At 50.4% G+C, this 23,009-nt stretch overlaps 1 long non-coding RNA gene across 1 annotated transcript; it reads right to left on the reverse strand.

Annotated features, from left to right (window-relative positions):
• Window positions 1-610: 610 nt before the first annotated feature.
• On the reverse strand, window positions 611-9,820 carry LOC123375420. The gene is made up of 3 exons (XR_006581440.1): window positions 9,705-9,820; window positions 8,127-8,246; window positions 611-671 (listed from the first exon to the last, which is right to left on the reverse strand). It is a non-coding gene; the product is annotated as an uncharacterized LOC123375420 (long non-coding RNA).
• Window positions 9,821-23,009: the final 13,189 nt, after the last annotated feature.

Here is a 23,009-nt window from a genome sequence, read left to right on the forward strand (position 1 = left end):
AATGCAATGAGGGAGGGCAATACATGCTGAAGGATTTATCCAAAACACAGGGCGCAGCCTGTAGAATAAACCCCAAAATCCAATTAATACCACAGTTCCAAATATAAGTCCCACAAATTTCTTCCTGCCAGTGTGTAATTGTTTGTTTCTTCACCAGGGTCAGTTCTTAATGTTCTTTTTAGTCAGGAATTCCTGGACTTTGGCAATGTCAGTGGAGTGAGTGTTTCTTCTTCTTTCCCAAAACAGATGTAGTTTAGCATTCTACAGGGAAGAGATTATCAGTACATCACCCTGTAATGGTTTTGCTTCTTTTAGAAAAATTCAAAGGCACAATAGATTTGTCCGTGGACAAGGGAGAGGTTCAACCAGCACATCACCTTGTCCTTTTTCCCTGCTGTTCAGAAGCACAATAGAACTAGAAAAAAGAATAGGCTAATCATCAGTAGGAGAATTCTTCTGAGGTGGAGGGGTCGTTGTGCAGTGAGAATCCTGGGTCCAGGCAGTCAGTCTTTGGCACTTCACAGCGGTGTTGGTGGTTAACAGGACTTGGAAAGGGCCTTTCCAGCGTGGAGCCAAGGCAGTCTTTCGTTGATGGATCTTTATGTAGACCCAGTCTCCTGGTTCCAAGGAGTGGGAGGGCTGCTAGGATCTTTGGGTTGTTTCTTCTTTACCTGTGAGAAAAGAAACCTAACACATTGCATTAGTGTCTTTGCAGATTTTACAAATTTTATAGCTGCATGGGCAAATTTAAGTCCCCCCCTTGTTCCTTTTGGGGGTTAGCCAAGTCTTAGCTTTCAGTCAACTTGTTTTTTTTTGTTTTTTTTCCGCTTCCCTTCTCGGCTTTTTTTTTTTTTTTTTTTTTTAACCTACAAAAAAACTTTCACGTTTTACTTATACACCTCGTGTTAACAATGAACACATACACATTGCTGTTATACAGTACATTAGTCTTATCTAATATATGCCACATATACCATTTTACTAAAATAATGTTATTACAGAGCTTGAGAACAACAAACCAAGACAAGCACACCCACTTCGATGAGTTCATTTAATACAAACTCTAGTCCAATAGCTTTCCACCATCCCCAGCCCTCTGGCTAGAAGTCTGAGGTAGCCAGAAGGATCCCATGTACAATATGGGGAATGGGTTAACTTTCCATGTCCTTGCTTTCAAAGACTGTTAGTATGCAAATTTCAATAACAATTGTCAATTAAAAGTTTTGGCCAATGTAGTTTCTTTTTCTTACTTAAGAAAATGTATAAGACTTTAGTATATCACATTTTGCTGATGTATCCAAACACTTTGTATTCTAAGTTGAACAAAACAAATATCTGCATTTCAATCCAACACTGCTGCTCGATTTCAAATCAGACCATCCCATAAAAGTATTAAACACATCAATTCTGGCCACAAGACAAACACCACAAGACAGAACATAGAACACAAAACACAATTTTTACTGTGCCAGCAAATCATGGTACGTTGAATGCTGTTCAGCCGGCATCAGTTTTCTCTGATTATCTGAAAGACAAAAACAGAAGTCTACCCCTTCTGGGCAGTCAATCATTACTAAAAATATACAAATACTCTTGTTGATTTTAGGCAAAACAAGGGAATTACCCCATATTGTCTTGTATGTGTTTTATAGGCAGCCCCTGTGTTAGTGGCTCCTATCTTATTAGTTAGATAATTTGCATTAATACAGATGCTTGCTGGCTCACTTTTTACTTGTAACTCCTGCTTGTAAACACTGAAAGAAAACATCATCACTCACAGTGCTCTTAGAGCCTAATACAATTTTAATTACATAGCACGGTATACATTCTTCAGCTAATTTAACAAAACTGTTCATAGCCAAATGATTGCAATCTAATAATTTCTTTGCCTGAATTTATTTACAAACATTTCAAAGACACCAAGAACTTTTTACTTTAGTACGTTTACAAAGTTCAACTGCTGTTCCTTCCAGCAACTATAGAGTTAACTTTTCACTGTGCCTTAAATCACTTGCCTGTCCGTTCAACAGCCACTTACCAACTCAGATCACCATTCCAAATATTCTTCTGAGTATTTGAACCCCTATGCGTATACTTACTTACTCTGTTCTTTCACTACACCCAAAAAGTTTTCAACCTGCTTCCCAATCTCTCCGTCTGTTACCTGTCCGCCTGGGCCCGATCCTGCCTTTCTTGCTGAACCGTGCTTTCCATGGGTACCAACGTATTCCACTACCAGTTAGCTAGGAGGGTGGGCTTTTTAAGTAGCCCCCACCCTTCTGGTCCTTTCCCTAAAACATTTCTACTCACAAAACTACTCGAGTCCTCCCCTGTGAGGCTTGCCACCTGGGCAAAACACATGGCCCACTGGCGTTGAACTATTCAATTTCCTCTTGTAGCAAACACACTGCTGTTACGACATATGCTGAGCACAAATGGTTAAATTTTAACAAGTCCCTGAAGGACTGGTACTTGCTTAGCCAGGGCTTCCTTTTCTAACTGGAAATCCTGTCTCAAGGCCTGTAACTTGCCCTGGCGCAGGTTTGAGTTGCCGTCTGGTTCATGATCTATGCTCTTAATTGCTCAATTCTAGTTATCAAGTACACATCACGTCCCTTTTCTCCAACTACTCTATTGCCCAGTCCTGCTACGACTGGGGTCAGATCCACCTGCCACCCTTCCGGTCAACCAGGGTGGAGAGAAAAATGCTAAACCCCTCTCCAGTTCTCAGACTTACTGCAGCTGAGAGTAGGCTCACCTTTAATCATGCAATCCTCAACATATAACACCAACAGTACCAAACAAAAGAAACACAAAATAACAAAGGTAAAACAGATAGATGGTGTAAATTCTATAGGGCTCCCCTATTCTTAATTGCTCACCAAACTGTGACAAATTTGTTACCAATTTATCTACTGCAGGACGTTGGGGGAACACACCATATAATCAAATTTTAAAGCTTAATTAAAAATAATAAAACAACAATGAAGAGTGTTGGGAACGCTCCCACATTACTCAGGAAGAACATGAATACTTCAACCCTTAAGCCACTTTAATACTCACACATGTCCAAACTGGCCACGTCTGTATAACGTTCAGAGAAGGGGAATAGGCAGACGGGAGATTATCCTGTATACAGCTTGTCCAGAATTTCCAACATGCTTCCGCTCTTGGGAGAGCTGTTCTTTACACCCTGGAATCTCCTGCAGTGTCTCTTTCAGAGATTCCAGTTCAGATTCCAGCCTGTGGCTTCTCCAGTTTCACCAAGTCAAGCTGAATTTCAAATTAACCCGTTCCTAGACAAATTGCTCACACTGTGTCAGAGGCTTTTCTTTGGTAATTAAAAGCTTCTTTGAGATATATGATCTTATCTAGATTGAAGGTACCTTCTAATGGGCATTGTTTAGATAGATTTTCACGCGTGTAAAGATTCCAATTCTCTAAATACCTGCAGGTTTTAGGACCATAATGTACGTACATGTAACATGCTGGGGTACCCTTAGGGGGTGAGGTGGAATATTTAGACTGTCCCTTCCCCATTTTACACACACACACACACACACACACACACACACCGAGGCCATTATTTCCTATTACCGCGATGCATCTTATCTTGCTGCACAGTCAATAAAATTCAGATGGCGTGAGCCCAAGAGAGACAGACGTCCCCACGGACAGTCTTCCTCCCAGTGTGGCTCTGGGGCATATGCTGGGGATTTTTACAAGAGCTCTCCATACAGCTTTAAACATACAGCTCCAAAAGCTACCCGGTTCCAGAAATCTTCTTTCAATCTTTAAGTATTAGAGACAATGGGGCGTCCCCCAGACACTTACTGCCAACTTGTTCCATTTTGTAAGGGGACTCTAACCCCTCTTCCCCGCGTCGAGGTAAAGGGACTCTAACTCCCACCTCCCGCGTCGAGCGCTCACTTACCTCTCCAGGGGACTCGAACACCTGGACTGGGACTCAAACCCAGGCTGGGACTCTAACCCAGACTACTTGGAACCTGTGCAAACCTGGACTGGGACTCTAACCCAGACCTAAGTTGTCAGGGACTCGAACCCTGACAATCTGCACTGGGACTCTAACCCAGGCAACCTTAACCCTACTCAACGGGTAGGTGGATGTTGCTGGATTTCTACGAGCTTCAGCTGGTTCACAGAACTCGCCTTATCGCCGACGCAGAGATCAGATTACCAGGCAAGGCTCCTCTAAATCAGAGGATGCGCGCTGCGTTGCCTCAGAGTCTGATCCCCCACCGGAGAGTCAGACAAAGTCCCGGCGGAGTCGCCAAAGATGTCGGGGACTCGAACCCCAACAGCGAAGTTCGTTGTCTGACCGCAGAGAGACAGGCAACACCAGCAAGGTCCGATCAAAAGTTCTTTATTGACAAGTGCACGTGTCAGTAAAAGAACAGCTCGTATCCGAAGAGAACCAGCCAGCTCTTTACAGCTTAGTATTAGCTTATATAGACAGTTTTATTACGTCATAGATCATTCACTAGAACAACATGATTTGACACAAATGTGTGTGCATGTTTCCAGTTACTGAGCATTTCACAATGTATCAAACAATAGTAGTATATTTGCAATAAGATATGTCAGTGAGGCACCACGGATAGTGACATGGGACCTGATGCAAAGCTGAGTGCAGTCAGTGGAAGGCCAATGGGCTCTGAATGAGACCAACAGAAGTGAATGTCGTATGATTATGAGCCTTTCCGTAGTCACACACAAATACGCTACATTAGTTGCAGTTGTCATTTTAATGTAACAAAACTTCCATAATTAAAATTATTGGCTAGGATTTTCAAAGTTGCATAAGGGATTTGCACATCTAACTCCCACACACATAACTGGGTGCTGAGCATCCAAATCCCAGGCAGCATAGATGCACTCCCCCATAGGAAATGAGACACCAATTTGTCTCTCACTCATCTTACAGCACCTTATCTCCCTCCAGTAATAGAAAGCACCATATTTCTGTGCTCAAATTAAACTTGTGCATCATCCATTATATACATACACACACTCTGCCTTCTGCTAGGTCAGTCTGTAGTTAAAATTGAGGTTCCCTAGAGAAAGGAAAGGGCAGTCCTTATCCCTCGAACATGAAGAGGACATTTCCATACCTCCCCAAAAATGATCGGTGGTGTTCACAGTCACAGAGCATTACCCACCTCCGAGCAGAGTGGAAGCTCCCAACAGTGCAATGGAAATCGGGCATTTGCTATACTCCCTAAAGCATATTTCATTGAATGTTAATACATGTACAGTAGAACTGCAGAGTTATGAACATCAGAGTTATGAACTGACTGGTGAACCACACACCTCATTTGCACCAGAAGTACTCAATCAGGCAGCAGCAAAGACAACAACAACAACAAAAAGCAAATCCAGCACAGTACCATGTTAAACGTAAACTACTAAAAAAAATGGAAAGTTTAAAAAAAGATTTGACAAGCTAAGAAACTGTTTCTGTGTTTCATTAAATTAAGATGGTTTAAAGCAGCATTTTTTTCTGCTTAGTAAAGTTTCAAAGCTGTATTAACTCAATGTTCAGTTGTAAACTTTTGAAAGAACACCCAGAACATTTTGTTCAGAGTTATGAACAACCTCCATTCCTGAAGTGTTCATAGCTCTGAGGTTCTACTGTAAATGTAACATTCTAGAGCTCAACTTATTTTTCTGTCATGATTTAAAAAAAACAAATACGTTGAACACCAGAAGAGAAAACATGTCTCTTGCTCACAGGCTGGAAATGAAGTTTGTCTTTGACATTGACCTAGGATTTACATACTACATAACCTAGGATGTAGCTCAATAGTAAAGCTGATTCAAAACTGACAGAGGTGCTCTGGTGCTGTGATCCCAATAGGATTGCACAGAAGCCTGTGTGAGCTGGGCCATTCTCAGAAACTACAGTGATGTGTGTCAGCATAAGACTATAGAGAGAGTAGATAAATAAATAAAAAATATGAATATGTGGAGAAATATCTATTTCATACAGCTGGACTCAATGACCTTGGAAAGTCATTGAGTCCAGTACTCTGCCTTCACTAGCAGAACCAAGTACTGTCTCTCCCAGTTTTTTTGCCACAGAACCCTAAATGGCCCCCTTAGTGATAGAACTCTCAGCCTGGGGTTTAAGAGGATCATACTCAAACCACTGAGCTATTCCTCCCCCTTAAACTAGCCTGCTCTTTCTAGAGAGAAACCTGGAAAATCCAGACACTGTATAGGAAAAATGATTTTGCATGGAAGTTAATATAAGCAGGAGTTGGAGCAGTAAGCTGTAAAGGGAAGTCACATGGGACAGGGCATGGGGAATTTTTCCATTGGCTTCAATCTCCTAGGAACATAGTATGAGCCTTGGAGCTCCCTGCTGTGGGATAATTCACATTTGTGAATGCTGAGAATTAAATGCAGACCCTTTTAAAGTGATTTGAGTGTGGGGTTTTCTATTTCATTCTAGGGTTTAATAGCTCAGATGAGAGACCAGCACTTTGGGGGGAAGGAATACCTCAGTGGTTTGAGCATTGGCCTGCTAAACTCAGCGTTGTAAGGTCAATCCTTGAGAAGGCCATTTAGGGAACTAGGGCAAAAAATCTGTCTGGGGATTGGCCCTACTTTGAGTAAGGGGTTGGACTAGATGAGGTCCCATCCAAGCCTGATATTCTATGATTTACTGTCTCTATCAAAAATCACCAAGGCATTTTTGGTCTCAGGCTCATTACACACCACCTCAGCCTGCCCTGCCCAGGCAGCCCTCCCTTGTGCTGTTGTACCATTGACTAATACAGCAAAGATCAGTGCTGGAAAATGGCTGTTCTTAGCAAGAACATAAAAAACTCTTGTATGGTTCATGTAAGTGAAAGGTGGAGTCTGCTGCCATGACACCTGGATACCACCAGTGATGGGGTGCCTGCTCCTCACTGGCCCTTAGAGGGTTAAAACCAGCCTTGGCAGGCAGTGAAAGGAGTGGCTGCAGGGGAAACAGTGACAGGGCTGTGGCTGCAGACAATTAGGGCAGTGGCTGGACCAGCCAATCAGGACCCATCCAGCCCATATAAAAGGAAGAGCAAGTTAGTCTGCTGCAGGGAGCTCTAGGGAGAAGACTGGCTTCCTAGAGGGCTAGAGAGAGGAGTGATACTGCCAGAGCCCTGGGGTAGTGGTGGCAGGGCTCCAGTGGTGATTTAAAGGGCCTGGGGCTCCCCGCTGAAGCCCTGGGCCTTTTAAATCACCACTGGAGCCCAGCCGCTGCTACCCCAGGGCTCCAGCAGCAGAGCTCGGGAGGGGATTTAAAGGGCCCTGGGCTCCGGCCACTTCAGGGAGGCCCAGGCCCTTTAAATCGCCAGCCTGGGGAAGCTGGCTCGGTACACCGTACTGGACCATACCAGCTTACTTTCACTTCTGGTTAAACCAAACTCCCCTAGACCTGATTCCATCCACTCCCCCAGTGTGGGGAAACCTATGTCCATGTTCCTCAGAGACTGCGAAGCTGCCTGGCACCAATGATCCATGTCTTTGCCTCTGCCCTGCTCTGTGCGGCCTCCTAGCTCTTGCTCCTCAATGAAAACACACCCTGGGGGGGGGGGGACTCTCCCCTAGATCACCTCCTCGAGGAGGGGAGAGAAGGGGGTCTGCACCGACCAGAGGCAGCATCCCTTCTCCCCATGGAAAGGCACCTCTCCATGCTGGGATCAAGGGAGAATAATGTGCACCAATGGCACAGTGCTACAACACCTGGATACTGCTGAAGAGTGCTGCCAGCGAGTCTTGTACCCAGTGTGCTGGGAAAGCTCCTCCATGACACTGAAGGGCAGGGTCGAGGAGCCATGTGAGATCTGTTCCCAACTGGTCCTGCCCTGCTGTAATGACAGATGTTGCTGTTCGTGGCTAGATCTATTAGCTGAGAGGGAAGGAAGTCTGGCTGCAGCATCTGCATTCATCTTGCAGAGCTAAGGCCTACAGAGAACAATAGAAACAGGTGGAAATGGCCATGTAGGTCAACTGGTCCATTCCCATCACCCCCACCAAATGCACAGCTCAGGAGTCAGAACCATTTTACCCAAAGGACACATCCCACAAAGCCTGTTATGATCTCTGGCTGTCGAGTGACTTACTTTATAGCCTCTTTCCTTTGCTGAATTGATGGGAAGATATTTCTTCTTCATCTCAGCTGCTTCTTGGCCAGTGGCCAGCATGTCTCCTGATGTTGCTGAGCTCCTCAGAGCCAGCCCCAGCTACACAACAGGGAGAATAAATAAGAGTTTGGAACTCCACCAAGCATTTCAGCAAATTCAAATTTTCTTTCCCCTTTTAAATAATCCCATTAAATTTGCCACCAAACTCCATTTTGTGACATTATAAAAATGTCTGTGCTCATAAATTTGGGCAACACCTAAATGGCAGAGTGCCTCACTCAGAGAGAGCTAGCATGAAACCACACCAAACCTCCCATGCTACACACTGTTCCCTAGTCTCACAAACTGGCACTCTAGCTCAGAAGAACTAGGGCTATCTGGGAATATACCTGTTATGTTCACAGCACACACACATAAATACTCTTTCTGAAAGGCTGCAACATAACACGAATTTATTTCTTAGAATTCAGAATGAAAAACCGACAAGACCCAAAACCAGAGAGAGAGAGAAAACAGGCTGCTCCCTAACACAGCAAGGCAACAGCTCATCCTACCTTGCTTTAAACAACTGGCTTTTTCCAGAATGACACGGATTGCACCATTCACATACTTTGCTACAGAGCCCCCTAGCCTGTAAGCAGGACTGTGACTGGGATTCCCCTTCTCTCACACACACACTCACTCTCTCTCTTTCTTAAAGTGGTATCTTGCGATTCCAACAGTCTTCCGTACAGCACAACACTATGACCTGGATGTGTTCCTGCCAGGGCCGCCAGAGGATTCCGGGGGCCCGGGGTCTTCGGCGGCGGGGGGCCGTTCCATTCCGGGACCCGCCGCCAAAGTGCCCCGAAGACCCGCGGCGGGAGCCCCCCGCCGCCGAATTACCGCCAAAGCGGGACCCGCCGCCGAAGCGCAGCCCGGTCTTTGGCGGTAATTCGGCGGCGGGGGGGTCCCCGCCACGGGCCTTCGGGGCACTTCGGCGGCGGGTCCCGGAACGGAAGGGGCCCCCCGCCGCCGAAGACCGGGCTGCGCTTTGGCGGCGGCGGCGGGTCCCGCTTGCTTCCTTCCCCACCCCCGGCCCCAGCCTCTTACCCGAGTGCGTCTCCGGCGGGGCCTGAGCTCCGTCCCCCTCAGAGCCGCGTGGTGAGGGGGCGGGGCTGGGAGCTCCACGCCGAGCGGAGGCAGCTGCCTCGCCCCCTCCCCACGCCGCTCTGAGCGGGGCGGGGCTCAGGCCCCGTTGGAGCTCCCAGCCCCGCCCCCTCACCACGCGACTCGGATCGGGGCGGGGCTCAGGGGCTCGGCCGGAGACTCGGCGCTTGATGCGCTGAGGCTCCAGGAGAGGGGCGGAGGCGGGAGCCTCCGCTCTTCTCTTGGGGGCCCCTGCGGAGCCCGGGGCCCGGGGCAAATTGCCCCCTTTGCCCACCCCCTCTGGGCGGCCCTGGTTCCTGCCTGTAGGGTGGGAGTTGGCTGGCAGATTCCATGTCAGCTGCACCTTTCATTTAGTATCAGGGTTAGAAAACTGTTTCTGTTTTCAAGCATTTGAAGCCAGCTACTCACCATTATTCCCTTTGATTCAACGGCTGTAACAATGACCCTTGGTATCTATGTAGGACCTATGCAAGTCCCGCAGTCCCGCTCTCCCGGACGGAGTCCCGCAACCCCGTGGCCCCGTTCCCCCCGGCCGGAGCCCCGCAACCCCGCAGCCCCGCTCCCCCGGCCGGAGCCCCGTAACCCCGGGGGCCGCTCCCCGGCCCTGAGCGCGGTAAGTCCCGTGACCCCGATAGCCCGATCGGAGCACCGCAACCCCGCGGTCCCGCTCCCTGGCCGGAGCGCGGCAAGTCCCGCGGCCCCACTCTCCTGGAACCCCGCTCCCCCGGCGGGATCGCGGCAAGTCCCGTGGTCCCGGTCCCAGGGGCGGCTCTAGAAATCAGGCTGCCCCAAGCAGCGCGGTGCGCTGCGCCGCCCTTCCCCGGTCCCGCGGCTCCGGTTGAGCTCCCGCAGGCATGCCTGCGGCAGGTCGACGGGAGCCCAGGACGAGCGGACCTGCCGCAGGCATGCCTGCGGGAGCTCAACCGGAGCCACGGGAAGAGGGGACCCGCCACAGTCATGCCTGCGGCAGGTCCACCGGAGCCAAATGCCGCCCCCCCGGGAAAGGGCCGCCCCACGCGCCTGCTTGGCGCGCTGGGGTCTAGAGCCGCCCCTGCCCGGTCCCCCAGCCGGAGCCCCGCAACCCCGCGGCCCCGCTCCCCCGACCGGAGGGCGGTAAGTCCCGCGGCCCCACTCCCCCGGCCAGAGCGCGGTAAGTCCCGCAGCCCTGGTCCCTCGGCCGGAGCCCCGCAACCCCGCGGCCCCGATCCCCCGGCCAGAGCATCGCAACCCCGTGGCCCCGCTCCCCCGGCCAGAGCGCGGTAAGTCCCGCGGCCGTGGTCCCTCGGCCGGAGCGCTGCAAGTCCCGCGGCCCTGCTCCCCCGGCCGGAGCCCCGCAACCCCGCGGCCCCGATCCCCCGGCCACAGCATCGCAACCCCGCGGCCCCGCTCCCACGGCCGGAGCGCAGCAAGTCCCGCAGTCCTGCTCCCCCGGCCAGAGCACCACAACCCCGCGGTCCCACTCCCCGGCCGGAGCGCGGCAAGTCCCGCGGCCCCACTCTCCAGCAACCCCGCTCCCCCGGCGGGATCGCGGCAAGTCCCGCAGTCCCGCTCCCCCGGCCGGATCCCTGCAACCCCGCGGCCCAGCTCCCCCGGGCCGGAGCGCGGCAAGTCCCACGGCCCCGCTTCCCAGGCCTGATCACCGCATCCCCGCGACACCGATCCCCCGGCCGGAGCCCCGCAACCCTGAGGCCCCGCTCCCCCAGCCGGAGCACGGCAAGTCCCTAGGCCCCGCTCCCCCGGCCGGAGCCCCACAACCCCGCAGCCCCGTTCCCCTGACCGGAGCGCGGGAAGTCCCGCGGCCCCGCTACCCTGGCCGGAGCGCGGCAATCCGAAGTGCCGCTGAAGACTCGGAGGGCCGCCCATGAAATGTCTCCCATTGCACTTGGCACACGGTTCATTGTGATGTGGGGATCAGTAGAATCAGAACATTCAAACCTCGTTACCACCTGGGAATACTAGTTCTTTGCTACGTTCAACCCCCTCTGTCTGCTGCTGTAGGCACACCACAGTGCCCCATCCCAAGAGCCAAGGTATCTCTCCAAAGACACCCCAAATCCCCACAGTTAGCTAGGCAGGGTCTCCTCTGGGACACACTCATGCTCCCATTCGACCAGACTGGATTAGGTGTGTCTGAACCCGTGTAAATAAAATAAGATCCAACCACACCACTGTGCATCCCAATTTGGGATGGGGAATTGTTTGATGTCTTGAAAGTTTGTGCACGATGGGATAACTGGTCCCAGCTGAGTGCTGGTGGTAGTTCTGGAGCAGGTGTATAGCAGTTAGGGAGTGTATTGAGAATCAGAGCAGAGTCTCATGGAATTGTTGCAGGGTGGCTGGCAAGATGAAGCAGAGGCTTAGGCTGTGTTTTGGCAGATGCTGGAGATCAGGAAGGGACCTATGTGAGGGGTGAATTGCCCCACCTACACCAGCTGCAGCTACCCCTGCCTCTGAAACAACTGGTGCTGGCCACTGATGGACATTGATCCAGACCTGGCAATGCCTATGTTCCCTTGCCTTCTCTGGACACTTATAAAGTGGCCTCTTGAAATTTTTAGGAGTTTGCTAAAACTGCTTCAGTCAGGCTGGGGCTTCAAACATTGGCTTTGTCCTTCAGATACTTCCATGGGCTCCCTCTGCTTCTCAGCCTAGCCTGGGGCCTCATTGCAGCATGGTACATCCTGTGCCCAGAGGTGTGGTGGGTGGTTGCTAGAGCAAAGACAAACGACTCTTTGGAGCTTCCAGGTAATCTATGGGTGATACCAAGAGAGCCAGGAACAAAACAAAAATAGGGATGTGAACTTACATAATGTAGTTTTCTCTTTGAAATGTTTTGCACAAGGCCTGAGGCAGACAAAGTAGGCGAGGTAACATCTTTTGTTGAACCAACTTCTGTTGGTGAGAGATAAGCTTTCAAACTACACAGACCTCTTCTTCAGGTCTGGGAAAGGTTTTCCGAGTGTCACAGCTAAATACAAGGAAGAACAGATTGTTTAGCATAAGCAGTTAGCGCATATTTCAATGCTACGCAATCTGTTCCACCTTATATTTAGCTGTGACAGGCTGAGTGAATTTCCCAAACCTGAAGAAGAGCTCTGTGGACTCGAAAGCTTGTCTCTCTCACCAGTAGAAGTTAGTTCAATAACAGATGTTTCCTCACCCACCTTGTTTCTCTAATATCCTGCGACTGACACAGCTACAGCAACACTGCATACTATGTAGGGTGTGACAAATCCATACGTTGTATGTACTGAATACTAAATATTTGGCGTTGATACTTAAAGACCAACTAGAAAGAGGCACAAGAGGTACACCACAAGTAGATTATTGTGCCAGCCGGACTCCTGTAACAACTGGATCCACAGATAGGCTAAAATGGCCAACCACCAAGAAGAAATATGTAGTCAAAGAAATCCAGGCAAACTGCTGGTATATATGTGTGTAACCCATTCACTGCCCTGCACTAAGCCAATCTGCATATTCAGCTTGCAGTTGTGAACTGAATTGATATGGGTGGGAAAGAGGCTCCTGGCCCCCGAATTAGCACTGAAAAGGGATAAGGGTTCACATTAATTCATGTATTACAGTCCGAACTCTCAGTCCTGAGGCTGCAAATTTCACCTGTTCCCACAAGATATTGACAGTAGGGCTGGATGGGAAAACACAAATCAGTTTTGTGAAACAATGTTGAGATTTCAGCATTTTTTTCCTTCCATAATGGAACCAAACCTAGATCCTTGGACATTGTCTATGAAGCAACCAGAGAGAGAACCCCAGAACAGGCTGGGTGGGGGCGTAGGGCACTCATGTGGGATGAGAGCACTCCACATTCAAGTCTGTCCTCTGCCTGGGTCAGAGCGGGGACTTGGCTATGGATTGCCCACATCCCAGCTGAGAGTCCTAGTCCCTGGGTGACTGGCTAGCTGTCACGGAGTCCCTGGGCGATGCTCTGGAACTGCTCCCGACAAAGCCAGTCAGGACTTTGGGGAGCCTCCTCTCCCTTGAAGCAGACTTTTTCAGGGCAAGAAGCTCACACGACTTCACCTCCTGGGTCTCTCCTTGGAGCATTCAGCATCCTCTGCCCCTCCGTGCACTTCCCACAGCGAGCCCGCCCCAGCGGGGTCCTGGGGAAGCCACAGGGTCCTGCAGCCTGACTTTGCAGTCAGATGTGACTCTCAGCCAGCCAGTAAAACAGAGGTTTATTCAATGACAGGAACACGGTCTAAAACAGAGCTTGTAGGTACAGCAAACGGGACCCCTCGACCGGGTCCATTCTGGGGGGCAGTGAGCCAGACCCCTATGTCTGCACTTCACTCCTCATCCCCAGCCAGCTCCAGTCTGAAACTCCCTCCAGCCCCTCCTCCTCTGCTCAGTTCCTTTCCCGGGCCAGGAGGTCACCTGACCTCTTTGTCTCCAACACCTTCAGTTGGCACCTTTGCAGAGGAGGGGCCCAGGCCATCAGTTGCTAGGAGACAGTGTCAGGCATTTAGATGCACAGGCCCCTTGCTCTGAAGCAGTCACACACCCTTATTCCACCACCTAGATACTTAAGAACTGCATAGGGGACACTGAGGCACCAACAAAGTATTCAGAGAAAACATTAAGAACATTCCCAGTTTGTCACACTAGCCTAGGGTGGGTAATTCTCTAGTTTTAGCCAGGGAGTCCTCCCTGGACCTGGGAGAGGATACACGTCCGCAAAAAGTTTCAGATTGAACAAATCAGCATTTTCCAGCAAAAAAGTTTTCACCCAAATGTTCCCAGCCAGCTCTAATTGCTCTTCCTTTGAATACAGCATGAATGTGTCCAGGGGTGAAAGTAAGTTAAAGGATTTACTGGTACGCCGGAGTCCTGAGAAGGGCATGGCCTCAACCAGAAGATGCGGGGCCTTTAAATCAAGATTTAAAGGCCCCATGGCTCCGGCTGTGGCTGGGAGCCCCGGGGCCTTTAAATCACCCCCCGAGCTACCAGCTGCAGAGGCGATTTAAAGGGCCTGGGGCTCTAGCTGCTGCTACCGGCAGCCAGGCTCAGGTGGCTATGTAAAGGGCCAGGGGCTCTGGCCGGACTGGCTTACTTTCACCTCTGCATGTGTCACACAGGCACACTACTGTAGCTTGTTACTAGTGCGTGTGTGAAGCAGCCCTGCTTAAATGTTTACCTTTAATAAGAAACTGAACTGGGAACAGTAAAGCTGCTTCTCCTGCAGACTCCTGAGGGCTTGTCCACACTACAAATGCTTTGTGGGTGTAGCTGTGCCAGTATAGCAGAGGCAGCTTATTGTCAGCATAGTTAAACCACATCCTGGACAACATGAGCTATACTGGTAAAAGGACTCCAGCCAGTATAATAGGCTCTACACTAGGACTTTTGCTGGCATAGCTCTGCCAGCAACACTTTATAGTGTAGATAAGTCTGAGCAAAGCTAAAAACAGTAGCAACTTCTTGGTGGAATTCAGCCTCCACTGTTTGACAAGGAGCCAGAATCCATCCCCAGCACAAGCCTGGTGCTCAGCAGAACTCTAGGGGCAGCTGGGATCATGTGCCCTTACACAAGGCACCAGCTCGATGCTCTGCATAGTAGAAGTTTAAAGCTGCCCACTTGAATGCAATGACTTTTTCAGCTCCTCATGCTAGTAACCTCCATTGATGTTCCTAAGAAGCATCTCGTTCTTACACCAGACTGTCTGCATTATGGCATGTAAACTCCTCGGGTTACACCTGCAGAATATGTCATCTGTCTGAGCCCAAGCTCTTTGGTGAGGATGTCCAGGCTCCATATGTCACATCTATGGAGATAAATTCTACACCATATGCAAGAATCTTAGCGACTTCTTAGAGTTTAGAGCTCTGAGATTCACATCTTCCTAAGAAATCATTTCAGAATTAACCAGCTGCCCTTCTAGGATTTGGCTATGGCTCTACAGCCCTTTGGGCTGCTAACAATCTGAAGCCGTAGGCTATTTTGGCAGGTCAAGATGTTAGACTCTTCTGAAAGGGGAATCCCTCTTTTCCCAATCTCTCCTATTTCCAGCTATCCCAGAATAAATCACACAAGCTCTAGTGGGAAAGGAAGTTTGTGAGCTCAGGTTGGGCTTATAATTAGAGCTGGCCAAGGAACAAAATTGGTGTTCCAAGAAAAATGTTGAGTTTTGGGAATTTGATTCATCCCAAAATGGGCTGAAAAGCCAAAAATGCCAAGTGTTCATGGAACTGAAATTCTGCAATATTTCCATAGGGAAACACTGACATGGCCCCTTGGTGGGCATGTTTGAGCTTTTTGGAAAGACAATACACTCCCCAGTATTCCTGGCAGGCTCTGCTGATGAAAGAAACTCTCTGGGGGAGGCCCAGCTCCTCTCAGGGCATCCCACCCCTCGAGGGCTGGTGAGGGAGGGATGGAGGAAGGGAGGTGTATATTACTGAAGCCAGAAGAGGGTGCAGCTTACTTCCCTCCCTGTGTGCAGCCAGGGTGCTGCCTACTCTCCATGCCCTCCTTGCTCATGAGAGAAGCGCGGGGCACTGAGGGCACAGGGCCAGGGCTCAGAACCAAGCTGAGGGTGGGCCCACAGGGTCGGATCCCTCTCACCCTATTGCACTATGGCTGCTTTAGGGCTAGTGACGCTCTGGGCTTAGGCTAGTGGGGGAGAGGAGTTGAGAGACCAGGGGCACCCTCCCCTATCTCTTCACCCCTACATTCAGCAGCTGCCAGAGAGCTCAGGGATCCCTTCTCACCAGAGAGCTTTGCCCGTGCTTCAGCCCACCAGCCCTTCCTTGTGGAATAACAGCAGGAGAGGGACAAACTCTGTCCCAGTCAGCAGGGCTCCTTACTGTCTGGGGCTCTGGACCCCATGACATGTGACCCTGACAGCTCTAGTGACACATCAGAGCCAGACCCACACCCTCTGAGTGTTTACACCTTAGTCTGCACTCTGCAGCTTTGGAGAAGGAGGCGAGAGGGTCTCATCCTAGGTACCATCTGTGCTCATCAGAAGCCATTTAGCAGGGCAATAGTTTGGCACAAGTGGCAACCTCTGCTCAGGAGAGGCCTGGGAATGGCAACAGGGGAGGTGCTCTGCAGTGGTAGCTGGGTCTGAGGGACAGTGACAGATTTGGGATAGGCCAGGACTGGAAGCAGGGGGGCTGCAGGTCAGGATTGAGAGGCACTGGTAGTGCTGGGGTGGAACCCAGGGCTGGGATAACGGGGTTGTGGGTCAGGGCTGAAGGGCACTGGCAGAGCTGAGTGAGGGAAGCTTGCCCAGCAGCTGCCATGTGAGGCTCTAAGCAGTGCTTGGAGACCCTCACATACAGTATTAAACATCCTCCCAGGAACCATCAATCCAGTCATTGCTTTGATTGAAGGAGATCATCTTTCTTGTTTTCAGCATGCTATGAGCTCACTGACAGAGCAAATCTGCTCTTCCTGCAGAGGACAACAGGGGTTTAAAGAGTCCAGCCTGGAACAGCTCTCCATGGGATTGACACTGTGTTTCGACCCATTCTCACGCTGAATCCTTGTGTTAATGTGACAAAGGTTTGTTAGGAGTGACTGGGAACCAAGCACAAACACAGCAACACTCATTGTCTCTGCATGTCTCAGGGGCCCCTTGCCTGAACCTCTTTTCCCAAATAAGCACCTGGCTGCTTCAGACCCTCAATTGCAGCCCTACCGTTGCAGGGTAGATCTCAAGCAGAATGACTTTACTGCACTCTGGGCCAAAGATGCCAGCATGAATGCGATTCTAAGCACTTGAATGTCAGCATTGTGCACATTTAAGGCTGGGTGCACAGCTTTAGCTCAGCTGCATATCTTGGCCTTGATTGCTTGGTCTGTCAACCTTAACTATGCACAAGTGCTTTTCCCCCTTTTGTACAACAGCCAAAATGTCTTTCCTACACTAGGACCACACTGCAGTCATGGCATATGAGTCAATGCCACTGGGTGATCAACAGAGGACTCAAATCATAACACAGATAAACCTTTGGTGAGAGTCAGAACCACTTAGTAATTATGTAAATCTCTGCCTCCACCCAATACCAGTGCATGCTGGCACTGTTACATGGGCTGACTGGGGAATGGGCAACGTGCACCCCAGGGGGGCAGGAAGGGAGTGCTCCCCAGCACACAGGGGTTTGATGCCAGCACCATGCATTTGAATGGGGCTGCGGATTAGCAGGAGCCATTGGAGTGATGGGACTAATTCAGATTGTCCAGAAGGGCTAGGTGCCAGGAGTGCCAGCTCCTAGCCCAGGATCCACGTTGAGGATTCAGGAGCCCAGAGACATAGGAAAGGGGAGCGGGCAGGGAGAAGCAGTTTCCTTTGTCTGAGGATGCACATCATGCATTCCATGGGCAGAGCAGTGCCTTTCCTGCCTCTCCTGCTCGGCTGGATGCTAATGGGTTCCCCAAAACACTGAGCTCCCTTGATTCCCAGTGCAGAAAGAAGGCAACAAAAAGCTCTCTGTCTGAAAGCAAGGGCAGTGTGACAGCCACATAGAGAAGAGGCAGCTTCCCAGCCCTTCCTGCTCCTTGGGTCCCCCTCACCTCCCTGGGGAAGAAACAAGTAGGGAATCAGAGCCCAGCAGCAGCCGCATTGTCCCCAAAGGAGGAGCTGCTGGGATGAAGGAACAGGAAGGAAGGAAGCTGGGGGAGCAGCATGGGAACTACCCCCCGCCCCCTCACACTGTGCACTCACCCACTCTGAGCCTGGGGCATGGGATGGGAAACCGGAGCAGGCCAATTCACTGCTGTGATCCCACCGCTCTGTTTCCAAGTTATGTTAACCCAGGCCTGGGAGAGTTTGTGTCCTGGGCTCCATTTCCTGGTTCCCTGCAAAGCAGAGAGGGACCCTCAGTGCCCCCATGGCTGGCAGGTTCCCATTACGAGGGAGCAGTCATAGTGCATCAGGCTGGGAGTGCTGTCGCTAGCTCCTAGAGTGCCTGGGAAAGTGGCTTTTCCTTCTAGGGGAATGGGGCTAACAATTGGAACTGGGGAGGGGTCATTCTGTGGGGGTCTCATTATTGCCATGTCTACATTAGGAGCACTTTGCTGGGGTAGCTGCACCAGACAGCAGGCTCTCAAGCACTCTGGGGAGCTTGCAGCTTTTACCAACAACACTGAGCTTCCGCTGGGCTAGCTTATTGCAGCCCATCCCCCAGGGGCCACGAGCTGCACTGGAAAAATGTAGTGTGGATGGTAGAATTCCACCATTGGGGGGAGGGATAACTCAGTGGTTTGAGCATTGGCATGCTAAACCCAGGGTTGTGAGCTCAATCCTTGAGAGGGCCATCTGGGGCATAAATCAGTAGCTGGCCCTGCTAGTGAAGACAGGGGGCTGGACTCAATGACCTTTCAAGGTCCCTTCCAGTTCTAGGAGATTGGTATATCTCCAATAATTATTATTATTATTATTACCTACTCTGGGGACATTTGGCCACACAGTCCTGCCAGTCACCAGTCACATGCCATCTCACTGCGAGCAACCTCTGTAGCATGGATTTGGCCTCCAGAAGAAACAGGGAGGCATCTGATCTGGCTGCTGCTGACCTCAGCCATCTGACCCAATGCTACACACACATGGAGAGGATCCTTTCCTGCCCTGGGTTCTGCTCCTTTGCTCCTTGTCTTCTGTTCTGTGCAGAAGCTCTGGGTTTCCCCTGCTTTTGTCAGACTCACAAAGCTGAATAATTCAAGGCTCCCTGGTGTTTGAGATCCGCTTGCTGTAGGAAGGGGACTTGTGGGGGCAGGGGAGAGCCTTGTGGAGCCTGTTTTGACTTCCTGACTCTGTGGGCGAGTGGGTACTTGGCCTCAGCCTGAGTTAGAGCAGCCTCCAGACTGCTCTAGTTTGTGTCCATGGCATATGGTCCTTAAGAGTCCATACACGAGCTGAGAATTGGTGGGTGGGTTGGAGCCCAACCCCATTTCTGACATGCCTCCTCTCCCCCCATGTGCCTCCTGTGCTGGTGAGAGGGTGATGGTATGCCTGCTGAGAGCTCCCCCTGCTGGTGGAATTCAGTATGGGGGACTAAAACTAAAACAAAGTCCCTCCCAGGCCTGCATTTCTCAGCTGGGGTAAACAGCTGATGTATGATGAAATTACTCATATTTCCCCCACCAATCAGCAAAAGCCGGGCTTGACAAAGCCCTGGCTGAGATGATTTAGTTGGTGTTCGTCCTGCTTTGAGCAGGGGGTTGGACTAGATGACCTCCTCAGGTCTCTTCTAACCCTAATCTTCTATGATTCTGTTTCAGAGTGGTAGCAGTGTTAGTCTGTATCAGCAAAGAGAATGAGGAGCACTGTAGAGACCAACAAATTTATTTAAGCATAAGCTTTTGTGGGCTAAAACCCATGCATGCATCCAATGAAGTGGGTTTTAGCCCACAAAAGCTTATGCTTAAATAAATTTGTTAGTCTCCAAGGTGCTACAAGTACTCCTATGAGTCTATGAATTCTCATTGGGCAAGTTAGGTGCAAAATCCCTGAGCAGCACAGAACAGCAGGATTGGAAATAGGAAACTGGCCCTCAGCATCCAACCCCAGCCCCAGCCCCAGCAGAAGGCATATAAAGGGGACCCTGGCTAACATGCTGCTCTCTTTCTGAAGGCTGTAGCTGTATCCTCACTGCTGGGGTCCATGAGCACCCTCAGAGGACCAAATCCTCAGTCAGCATAAACTAGCATTGTTCCATGGCAGTCCATGTTGCTATGCCTGTTTACCCCAGCTGAGAATCTGGCCCACTGATTCCAGTGGAGCTGCAGCAATTTACACCAAGTGAAGATTTGACCCTGAATCTTCAAAAGAGTTTTTCAAGGAGCACTAGTGATCACTTCCTAAAAATGACTAGAGGGAAATCTGCCGAGGTCACCAAAGCAACACAGCCATGTGAGTCGCATTGGAAACTGACAGATCTCGGCTAAACAATTATTTGCAATTTCTGACCAACCTGACAGATGGTCAAGTAATATTCACCACAACATGGACACTGAGGATGGCTGAAGAGCAGCAGATAGAAGTTTTTGATTCTCATCATCTTCATCAGTGGCTTCATATTAAACGTCAGGATAAGCTCAGCAATTAGGATATTTGTAGCTGAGCCCAGCAACTGCCTCCATCAGTGCTGGTTCCATTTTGGTGGCTTTCTTGGCATGGACATACTATTAGGATGGAAGACCAATGAATTATGGTGATCCCACGGGTACCAAATGTTTGGTGGTGCAATAAGATCATCAGTGATGGACATAGACTGAATCTCCAGCCAGACTGCCTTAAGGACCTTGCTAGAGATCAAGCCAGTGGCACGCAGTCTGCAAGAAGCCTACACCCCTTTGATGATAGGATACTTGGGCTAGGACAAGAAGCAATCAGCTTAGTTTGCAGCAAGGAAGATTCAGTTTAGATATTAGAAAAAGCTTTGTAACTATTAGGGTAGTTAAGCTCTGGAACAGGTTGCCTAGGGAGGTGGTGAAATCCCTGGCATGGGAGGGTTTTAAGAAGAGGTTGGACAAACTCCTCTCAGAAATCGTCTAGGTTTACTTGGTCCTGTCTCAGTATAGGGGACTAAAACTAAAACAAAGTTCCCCCAGGCCTAGAACTTCCCCTTGCATCTTCCTAGACCTTTCCTGATCTACTTACATATCTGGGGTTTTAAATTAGTTTTTATGTATGATGCTGATGATTTTTTCATACCTGGCTCTTCTTACAGCGTAGCTGTAGATCCATCCGTCTTTCCACGGGAGAACAGCAACAGACAGGGAGTCTTTTCAATTTTAAAAAGTTCTAGCCTTCCCAATGGCTCTTTTGGCCAGGTGCCCACTCACTTCCTTTTATCTATGCATAGCAGTGAGACTTTTTAACCCTTTACAGGTAGAGCAATTAGAGAACAGCTACTAAGAGGGATTTTATAGCTACTGGCTGGCTGGGTGTCCACAAACACATTGCACTCGTCCCTAGGCCACATACCAGTGCCCCTGCACCACTGGGCAGGCCGGGGACATCTAACCCCCCATTGCCCTTTGCCTGTGTTTTTTTCCAGGCCCAAGAAGTTGAGGGATGGCTACATACTCTTGTCTTCAAGCCCCGGTAACTCCGCAGGGGACATTTAATGCAAATTATGGAATGAACTAATTTGTATATTTGCAAATAATCTCTCCTTCCTCATTCTGGCCCATCCCTTTTCAGACCTTTCCCCACTCGTGAGTCTGCAGTCCTTCCCCTCCTTCCCTACCAGCTCCACCAAGTCCCCAGGGACTGTGGCAGGGGGAGCCGCAGAGAGGTCAGTCACCACAGCAGCCCCTGATGGGTAGGGAGGGGCATCCCAGCTGGGCTGTGGGAATGCCACAATGCACTGTCACATGAGGGGCTGGACACTAGGTAGTCCTGCCTGCTTCCCAGTGTCTCCCACAGCCCCACGGAGGGAGTGGGAATCCCACTTTCCCCCAATTCACAGGACCTCTACCTACCCTGCAGAAAGGTGGAAGGGACTCTCAGCCCCACTCCAGCTCTGGGCAAGGCTGCAGGAAGGCTGTGCATGGTGTATGTGTGTGTGTGTGTGTGTGTGTGCGTGTGCGTGTGCGTGTGTGGACACAACACTCTCTCACCCATCCCAGAATAGCTGGGAAATGGGATGCACGCATGATTCTGGAGCACGGCACCTGTGTACAGTCATCATCCTTGCCATGAATGTGATAACATCACGCAAGGGTAGGAGCTGAGGCAGTGACACACCTTGCTATTGAGTCCAAAGTCCAGACACAGCAAGAGCGGAAGATCTCCCCTTTCTTCTTTCTCATGCCGCATAGTGTTACCTGTCACTAGAGCAAGCATGACACGGCTGGCACCCACAGGCTTTTGGCTTCAGGCTCTGATCTCACAGCACTGTACAAATGGTGTGATGCCAAGGCCTCCAGGGAGGTGGCTATGTCTTTACATGGGAGTCTTGTGCCGTGTTCCTTTAATGCTGCAACAGGGCAGGCTTTGAAATGTGATGCCATCAGTTTGTTTGCAATCACCCAGAGCTACATTGTGCCTGCCCAGGCCAGTGAAGGCTCTCCTTGCACTCTCCATGCCTGCAACCTCCTTCACCAGAGCAGGTGAGCAGGAGTGCAGGCAGGGGCATGCACAAGGGGGGTAAAGCAGGGGCATGGGCCCCCAGAAATCAATGGGGACACAGAGCTTCTCTGTGGCTGTGGCAAGGAAAGCAAGCTCCTCTGGCCCCTGGATCCATGGTAGGGTCACAGATCTCTTCCAGTCCCCAGGCCACAGTGGTGGCACAGAGCATGCCCCTTCAAAAGGGGTCAAATTTAAATTCCTGCACATGCCCCTGGCTATGGGGAAAATGGGCGGAGCCTAGGATTCATGCTCCATGTGTGTTGGCCTGCATAACCGAACCAGCATTGGGGGCAGGGGGCTCATCCTTTGCTCCTGGTTTATGCCAGCAGCAAATTGCTACCCCAAGGGGGAAGCAGAGAGGGGACTGTGCCTCAGAAGGGGATCTCTGCGACAGCACTCCCTGGGGCAACACAAGCTGACAGCACAGTGCAGTGAAATTATTATATATTTCAATAAGGGTGTTTCAAAAAAATGCAACTGCAAACCCAGCTGAGCGCATCATCTTCAAACTTCAAAAACCAAACTCTCCCTGGGAAACAAGCTGTTTCACAAAGTGACTGGAAACCCCTGAAAAAAGGAGATTAAACCAGAAATGCCTCTTGATGTC

The sequence above is a fragment of the Mauremys mutica genome, chromosome 8, assembly GCF_020497125.1.
Source record: "Mauremys mutica isolate MM-2020 ecotype Southern chromosome 8, ASM2049712v1, whole genome shotgun sequence".
Taxonomy (NCBI): Eukaryota; Metazoa; Chordata; order Testudines; family Geoemydidae; genus Mauremys; species Mauremys mutica.